The sequence below is a fragment of the Delphinus delphis genome, chromosome 5 (genome assembly GCF_949987515.2).
Source record: "Delphinus delphis chromosome 5, mDelDel1.2, whole genome shotgun sequence".
Classification (NCBI taxonomy): Eukaryota; Metazoa; Chordata; class Mammalia; order Artiodactyla; family Delphinidae; genus Delphinus; species Delphinus delphis.
Window position 1 is genome coordinate 123,141,048 of NC_082687.1, and position 8,293 is coordinate 123,149,340.

General features: G+C 35.0%; 1 long non-coding RNA gene across 1 annotated transcript; it reads right to left on the reverse strand.

Moving 5' to 3' along the window:
* Positions 1–4,713: 4,713 nt before the first annotated feature.
* LOC132425599 (uncharacterized) lies at positions 4,714–7,377 on the reverse strand. Its single transcript, XR_009519465.1, has 3 exons — positions 7,321–7,377; positions 5,298–5,352; positions 4,714–4,775 (listed from the first exon to the last, which is right to left on the reverse strand). It is a non-coding gene; the product is annotated as an uncharacterized lncRNA (long non-coding RNA).
* Positions 7,378–8,293: the final 916 nt, after the last annotated feature.

The following is an 8,293-nucleotide window of genomic DNA, read 5'->3' on the forward strand; positions in this document are numbered from 1 at the left end:
ATGATAGGATGGACAGAAAGTAGAGAGGTAAACCAATGGCAGTGTCTGATTTAGGGGAGCCTCTGAGTCATCTAAGTCTCTAATGAAAAACAAATTTTCTGATGGGAAGGGTAGAATAACAACAAATTCACTGTTCTCCCTGCTGCATCACACTACGTATGAATTTCTGCCTCACTTTGATATGCAGACAGACAGAGGGAACAGAGCCAAACAACGTACCACCTGTCTTGTGGGTTGAAATAAGCAAAATGCTGCAAGCAATATTGCCTGGTCTCTCTTCCCCTTAACATTAACCCAGACTGAGGGCTTAAAATTTAAGTAGAAATACAATTCTAATAGAATAGTGTCTCTTCAGTAGTTATTTATTTATAATTTCAACATCTCTTTCTTTTACTTTCTAAGATTAAAGCATTAGAAAGTAACAGATGAATGGATAAAGAAGATATGGTACATATATACAATGGAATATTACTCAGCCGTAAAAAGGAATGAAATTGGGGTCATTTACAGAGACATGGATGGACCTAGAGTCTGTCATACAGAGTGAAGTAAGTCAGAAAGAGAAAAACAAATATCGTATATTAACGTATATATGTGGAATCTAGAAAAATGGTGCAGATGAACCTGTCTGCAAGGCAGAAATAGAGACACAGACATAGACATAGAGAACAAACGTATGGAAACCAAGGGGTGAAAGGGGGGGTGGGATGAATTGGGAGATTAGGATTGACGTATATACACTACTATGTATAAAATAAATAACTAATGAGAACCTGCTGTATAGCACAGGGAGCTCTACTTCACTTTGCTGTACAGTAGAAAATAACACAACATTGTAAAACAACTATACCCCAATCTAAAAAAAAAGTAAAAAAAAAAGCATTAGGAAGTATTAAGAGCTGGCTGAATGGAGAGATATTGGAGATGTTTTAAATGCCAATCAACTTGGAATCTACTAGCACCTATAACTGACTGCTCAAAAAATGAATGAAAAACACTGCCATGGATAGATCTGTAAATCTGGGATGGATACTGGAGGTTTTTAGTAGCAAGAGAGGGACTATGAATACTCTATTAGTAAAGTTGGTGAGATTGAAAGGGTATTGGTCCTTTGGTATGCAGATGGTTGCATAATCTACCCAAGATGATTTCATGTTAAATTGTCAGGGAAAATGAAGGATGGATGAAGGCAAGAATAATGATAGATTAATTACATCCCAACTCCTTTTGTAGTTTTCAGCACCTTGATGGGTGCATGCACATACAAATTTCCATGTGACTTTTAAAGATTTATAATATGTAGGTGATATTTTTATATAAATTAGACTACAGTATTCTGTACTATAGTCTCAAATTATTTGGACTATGTGTGTATGTAGGAAGAATGATAAATGGAGCTAAGTGTCCACCATGAGAATTTATTGAAGAAGCATCTAGTAATTAACTCATTTACTATTCCACATTAGCTTCCTGAGAGTCTACCACCTGCCATAGCCCCGCTCTCTCCTAGGTACTTGGGATGCTACAGCGAACAAAATAAAGTCTCTGCTCACATAGGTTTTACATTTTTATTAGGAGAAATTATTAATAAAAAGCCACAAATGAAAACAAGCAAATGTTTAGAGTGTAGCGGTGATGTTAAGGGCTGTGAAAAAATATAAAGTAGGAAAGGAGATGGACACATCATCAGAGTGGAGTGTGCCATTTTACAGTCATCAGAAGGTCACATTTGAGCAGAGCCTTGATTAAGGAAGGTGGGGGGACTTGGCAAAGTCTGGGGGAGATAATTTTAGGGAGAAGGGACAGCAGGAGCAGAGGATCTAAGACAGAGATGTGCTTTGTTTGTTCCAGAAGAGAAAGAAAAAGTGCCTCTCAGGTTCAACATGTCCTTGGCTATTTTTCCTTGTCTTAATGCTGATCTGCTTTTTATTTTATTTAATTTATTTATTTATTTATTTTTGATCTGCTTTTTAAAGAAAAGTCTCTTAGGGGACAAAAATTATTTAAGTAAGCTAACAGATTAATTTTTATACAAGTAGATGTGATAGATTGAATCTATAATACAATTTCTTACAGAGATAAGTATGGGAGAATATATTTCTTTCTCAAATTACACAATTCTGTTTATGGTGGTCAGCAAAATGTTCCACTGAATACTGGTTCAACATTCAGTAATCATGGTAAAATAAAACGTGTCTCTATTTCTTTGGTTCTCTTTAAAGTGATTTATTTTCAGGGCAGCTCGCTGAAAAATGAACATTCTTTCATCCATGTAAGTACAGAAAAATGAAGCTCTACTACCTTCGATGCAGTTTGTGTATTTATTTTATCAGTCCTCAGAAGCCTGCAAAATATATTGAGTTATGAAATGGGGAACTTACTATCTATCCAAAACTATGTTTGCGATTGGAGGTTTCTCTTACAGTAGTGGCTTGGTACCTGGTAAGCGGTTTTGAGATTTGATCAGCCCCAATCCTTAAAACGCAGTTGCCTTCCCCTGCCTGCTCCATCACATGAAAAGAAGTAACAACTTTCTCTTCCTGTTAGTCTAGCTGCTTAAAAATAACACATTCCAGCAAGGAGGGAGGGACATTACAAGCAACAGGACATATGAGACTTGCCAAGGGGGCCAGCATTTCCTGGCTCACAATTGCAGGAAAGGCTTTGCTCCATTATCAATGGGACCTGGATGCTTTGATAGGCAATTGTTTTAAAAGCTAAACAACATTTGCAGTAGAAATATTGTGTGTGTTATACAAGGCTTGTGTGGAGGAAATATAGCACCAGATGGATCAGACAATAGTCTTGTCTCATGTTTTGTTCCTTTACTGGTAGTAAAATAAAAACTAAAAAATATAGCCATATACAACTTTGCTTTTAATAAAGTCTCTGTTGTTTTAGAAAAGAATAGTGGAATTGTCATGAACAATACAGATTTCCTTTGCAATAATTGTTGATTTTAAAATGTACAGAAACAATGGAATATTCAAGACATCACAATCACTTTGAGCAAGGACATTCCTTATATAGCACACTGAATCCATCATTTCCAGAGGAATTAGAACAAATGATCAACTGTTTAGAAATATACTCCCCCTAGAGTCAGGACAAAAGAATGACTTCTAAACAACTCGTTATTTAGGGAATATCTTGACTAATATTGCCTTGCTATCTGAGCTCCTCTAAGAAATTAGATGTAGATAGATAGATAGATAGATGATAGATAGATAATATGTTATATAAATATGTATATTATATATATTCTCCACCTCTCAGAAAGTTCAGTAACTTTGACGATCTTTCAGAAGTGAGATCAGGAAAAGTTTTCTTTTTCTTTTTTTCTTTCTGAGGAAGCAGAGAGAAATGGACAAAAATAGATCTATATTAAATAAATATTATAAAAACTCTATTCATGATAAAGACTTGTGGGTACATGTCTTATCCTGAAGTGATAGAGAAGCTGACAATTTCTCTCTCAAATGCTGTGTGGCATTTGGTCATCTTCAGGCAGGTGCTAGTCACCCTTGCTCTGGATCACTTTGGTTAGAGGGTCTGCATAGACGGGGCACAATTCTCCATCCCTCTCCCCACATGAAAGCATACACTGATTAAAATATGTAGTCAGGCAAATTCTGATGCAGTGCTGGGATAATTGTGATTTCAACATGCTCTGATGTTACCCTTAAAGGGTCTCCCTCACTGTCTCCCTATAACTAAAAAGGTAGAGAAAAATGCATCCCAACTAGAGAAAGCAAAATTTAGACTAGATAAATATTTCACAAATATGCAAGCTAAGCTTGTAGTATATGTTTAAAAGAGACGGGAATTCCCATCATACACTCAGCACCCAGTTATCTTCTTTCATGTTGAGAATATCATATGCCTTTTTTGGATGAATAGCTGACATGTGCCCTGCAGGAAGTCTGTAATCCTGGCAATTCTGACTCTTCCCTAGAAATCATTTTTGTAGAGGAATAAAGTGATAATAATTTGATTCGAAAATTTACTCTGGTTGTAGTATGGAAGGAAAATAGAAAAGAAAGAAACTATTGGTAGAGAGATCAATTAACAGATGTTGTGAAAATACCTTCAGAAATATTTAGAAGAAAAAATCCAATTATGTATTGAATATACTTGATAAAAGAGTTGGGAAAGTAATAAAGACGATAATATTTCCATTTGGGATCATACTTGGATGGTAATTAAGATGCATCTTTGTCATTTATAGTAGCCAGTATTATGTAGTTTAAAATTTTCCAAATCTTAAACTATGATATTGGAAATTTGCTTTGCAGTGAACAGTGTAATTTCATTTTATCAGCACATGGAAATAACACTACTTAGAAAGAAATAAATGAGTATGTATTACTGCCTTTAGATGACTTTAGTTAATAAATTAATTTTGTTCTTTGCTTGAATTTAATTAATATACATTTTAGCAATCAAGAGGTGTTTTAAAATATTAAAATTGAGGTAGTATAAATTAAAATCATGAGAATTATAATACATTCTGATTTCCTCCTTTTTTGGCTTGAAGACTGCCCTTTAATTTATGTGATGATAAAAGACACAAATGATCAAAATAAATTGGCTAGGGCTTCTCTGGTGGCGCAGTGGTTGAGAGTCTGCATGCCGATGCAGGGGACACGGGTTCGTGCCCCGGTCCGGGAAGATCCCACATGCTGCGGAGCGGCTAGGCTCCTGAGCCATGGCCGCTGAGCCTGAGCGTCCGGAGCCTGTGCTCCGCAAAGGGAGAGGCCACAGCAGTGAGAGGCCTGTGTACAGCAAAAATAAATAAATAAATAAATAAATAAATAAATAAATTGGCTAGTCTGTTTATTCTATTTTTTCATGTGTCTACCCACTACAATTTGCCATTTATTTATTAAAGAATATGCTTATGTAATTACATACTAAACATATGCTTATCAGGTGGTGATTCAGTATATGGTTTCAGTTGCTAACAGCAAAGCAGATTTTTAACAGGATTTGTTCAGGAAAACAGAAATTACTCTAGATAATTGAAACAGGAAGGTATTTAATACAGGGAGTCAGTGGCTTAAAATGTTTTTGAAAGGACTGGCAGAACGAAGTTCATGGAAAAGAGTAAAAAGTTTTCAGCAAATTAGGATATTTTTGAGCTGCCAAGAAATTACTGTTGATGATTTCATGTGCCTTGAAATTAATTATTTTAACTGATCTTTTCTTGATTTGCTTGATTTTAATCAAAATGGTCTGCAGAATATAGAACGGGCTAACTGTACATATTTGGATTCTTATATGTTTATATGATTCACCCTTGTTGCTGCCAGGCATTATTTCCTTCTGTCAGCTTGCTTATATGTATGGTTCCTACAGAAAAAAGATAAAATTCTCTTCAGGCACAAGCTGCAAATAAATTAATTCCAATTTCAAATTTATCAAATAACCAATTTTTCATCCTAAAATAATTTTCCAAGTTGTTTATTAAATAAAGAAATTTAATTTTAAGCCTTCTAAAAATTAATGAAAATACTTAAAAACATATTTTTCCTGTGTCACCTTTATGTGAGCAAAGAGTTTGAAGGCTGCTAAAATAATAGGGATGAAGTAACTACTCCTAATTAAGGGGCTAAACTGGATGGGTCAGGTTTATGAGTGAGTGAAATGTAAAGGGTATTTGCAGTCTTCAGAGACCAGAGCTAGGAAAGGAAGAAGTCGGAAGATTTTTGGAGAAAAAGGTAATCATTTGCCTTTGAGAGCTATATTTGAATGCTTAGTAGGGACCCCTCTACTGTCCATGGTCAGGTAGTACCAAAGCTATTGGGCTAAGAGAATCTTTGGAGACTATAAAGACCACTGAGGAATGAGCATAGTAGAGAAAGCTATACAGGCCATGAATAAGGAGACAGAAAATTGTTTGAATATTAGCTTTGTTGATTACTAAGAGGGAGACTTTGAAGATATTTCTTAACTTTCCCAAGTATAGAATTTTAAATCTGCAATAAGTGTGTATGTCTTCCACATTCTCTTCATTGTGTTGCACATAAACTAATTTTTGAGAAAGTCTATCTACCCTTTCTGTTTTGAAATCTGATCTGGTAGGAGAGTACATCTCCATTTGCCCAAATCTCATGGGCCATGCCGAATTCTGAGGATCTTACCAGAGCAGCAAAAATTCACATAGAAGTTTTATAAAATACTTGAGTGGACTTATATAAAATCACTCTGTAGTTCTACCGTAATACTTCTTTGAAATATCTTGGAGTCCTTGAAGTGTAGAGGTGGTGGGTAAAGTAGTGAGGATGTCCAAAGAATCTTATTTCCAGGGAGAAACATATTATTTGACATAAAGAATGAGGAGTAAAACTATTTTTACAATCTAGTGGAAGAAGTTAAATTAAAAAGATAAATCAAGCAAAGTATTTTTTAAAATTAACGACGGTATTTGTAAAATAGAGTTAGGCTCAGACGTAATATTTACTTTATTTTTAATACTGGCTCCTAATGGAACTTAAAAACAGCTGGTTTTGTTGATCTAATGGTTCCATGTAAGACTGAATAGGCCAGAATCATTAAAATTCCATTTTCATCAGATTTGTGCTTGAGAAAACTAAGTATACTTTCATAGTAATTTATTATAGACATTTCTTTGTTTGTCTTAGATATATTATTAAAATGACAGAAGGGGATGAGATGCAATAGTACAGCAATTACACAGTTTAAAACTTTTCAATTATAGAGAAGCATTCAACTGCATCCTTCATTACCACCGTCTGTGTTGTATATATCACTTTAAGATTAATAGCAGGCAAGGTTTGTTTGTTTCCTTGTTTATATGGCATTCAGATCAAGACAGGTTTTTCCCATCATTGGAGAATATTGTAAAAAGACAGTTATCTTTCTTGGATAGTAGGACATTCTCAAGGTTTTTCCCAGACTATCTCCCCACCCCCTCAAAAAACATACTGTACTGCCTCAAATCTGACATATTTTTATTCAAAATAAACAGTACATTATCTTTTTACCTAACCTAGTAAAAGAAAGATTTTTGATAGTTGCATATTCCCATCTTCTGGAATGCTAAGTACAAGATTGGTTTAAATTTCAACAATAAGACTCAGGATTGGAGAAAAGCTGTCATTTCTGGTTTCCTAGAAATAATTTAATGTTCTGAATTGTGTCTCCTCCTAGTGGCCTCATAGAGTTATCGCAATTTCCAGTGTGAGTAGCTCACTTTTAAATTCAAATCAATTCAGTTCAGCTCACATCACTTCACTTCAATTTAATTCAATTCACTTTTGTTCAATTCAATTTCACAAAAATTTATTGAATACTTACTGAACACAGTGAACACTCTGTTAGATGTTGCAGATTGAAAAGTGCAAAGGACTTCCATCTTTACCACAAATGAACTAATTTTATGAGCCAATGATTTTAATCACTGGTTGTAGCATATTTGTTTATTTTTATTCTGTTCTCTTAAGTTAAATAGTAACAAAATAGTGCATTCCAATACAGATAGTTGGCTAATCCTCCTGTCCAAAGGTGGCACCACTCTAAGGCTAAGTCAGCATTTGGCAGACAGAATCACTATGCTGAGGTATCAAAGTCTAAATACAAAGTATTTGGGGCGCTTGAATGTAGTGGAAAGCATGGTATAATGAATTACTTCTGAGAAGGCACCATGCTGGAATGGAAATGAATTAGCTTTTGGAATGGTGTCAGGCATCCCTTTCTAGCCTGAATCCTGATACCAGTTGTGTGATCTAAAACATGTTACTCCAGGAGATCAAGATGGCAGAGTAGGGGCACATGGAGCTCATCTCATCCCACGAACACAGCAAAAATACATCTGATTAGTAATAAAATGCCTTGATTGGTAATAAAATGCCCACCATAAAACCAATAGTTTTACCCACACTTGTTTTTACACCATTAGTGCAAATGTTAACACTGTGAAATAAGTAATTTGTGCCTTAGAATTATTATGAAAATAGTTTGATCTTATAAAGGGGTTGAGGACCTCCAGGTGTCTATGTCATACATTTAGGGCCACTGACTGACAAAGACGAAGGGCATACTCTGAACTGGGTCAACTATAGGATCCCATGTTAAGTAAATAAGTAAATAATTAAGATGACCCACCGACATTTCTAATAGCATTTATCAACCACAGAGGCATGAATTGAATCAAACTGAAAGAGGTGTTATGGGTGCCATTTAGACTGAAAAAAATCACTAAATGATTCTCATGTATTGATAGTTTTTGCCTCCAAAAAAACAAAGGAGAAAAAAAGCTTGCTTGCTGTAG